This window comes from Palaemon carinicauda, chromosome 2 (genome assembly GCF_036898095.1).
Source record: "Palaemon carinicauda isolate YSFRI2023 chromosome 2, ASM3689809v2, whole genome shotgun sequence".
Taxonomy (NCBI): domain Eukaryota; kingdom Metazoa; phylum Arthropoda; class Malacostraca; order Decapoda; family Palaemonidae; genus Palaemon; species Palaemon carinicauda.
In genome coordinates, this window is record NC_090726.1 from 48,361,217 (window position 1) to 48,362,386 (window position 1,170).

The following is a 1,170-nucleotide window of genomic DNA, read 5'->3' on the forward strand; positions in this document are numbered from 1 at the left end:
GTCAACCAAACAGGAAACAGAGTTATTTTCTTTTTATAACCCCTTCCCCCTTCCTCAACATATCTTGCTAATTATTGCTTTCTCAGAATTTAAATAACCACCTAATTACTGTGCAAGAAGATGAAAATTGCAGGATTGCATTATTTTGGAGTAAATGGAGAGCGTGGTGTTGTAAACTATTACCCCTAAAATGTATCTCTGCGAACTGCCTTAGTTCAGCATGAATCCCAGATGGAGTAATTAACATCCTTATAGATTCTGTGGGCTTAAAAAAAAAGAAAAAAAAACCTCTGGGCACGAAATTCAATCATGTAACCTGTAATAATATCAAAACTTACATGTGTTAATACAACCACGCAGCTTAGAAAATTTAGAAAACTTTTGATGGATACAAAATTTGTTGAATTTTCCAAGTAAAACTAGACTCAAATATACCTAAAATGACACAAAACTAACTATTCACAACCTCAGTGAAATTATCTACAACTTAAAAAATATTTACACTTAATATAAATAATACAAAAGTCTCCCAACACGACATTTTTTTTAAGACACTTGGCAAATTTTTGATCAGTCAACTTAATTCATACTCACATTTATGTCGATATGATTATAATCGCCATGGATTACCTTAGGAAGCCTACATCAAATTGATCACGCTATATTCGTGTAAGTAGCACACACAATTATTCGCACTAGAAATGACACAGGATAGTCATAAAAACTATTATTCGCACAAGAAATTACACAGGACAGTCATAAAAACTCTCTTCTTACTTTGTTTACAACTGATCAGTAACAGTAACTTGAGTGACCGATTGTAGATGGCGCCAGTGTTACCAGATTATTTCCACTGGATTATCATACATGAACCTTAAAATTATCGTTTTTTAAACCAAAATTATCGTACACTCTTTTAACTTGATTATTAAGGAGTAACATGTATAGCTTATTTCAAGGTAATTCAGTATAATTGTTTAATCAAACACACACACATACATTGTATATAACAGAGGTATGTATCGTACATCGTACCGGACCCAAAATAATCGTACATGTACGATAATTATCGTACGAATGGCAACCCTGGTGTGTAGGCTGTGACCAGAGTTGCCAGGTTTTCCAATTGAGAAAAGGCCAACGTCTGGTCAACTACAGCTTTAAAGGGCC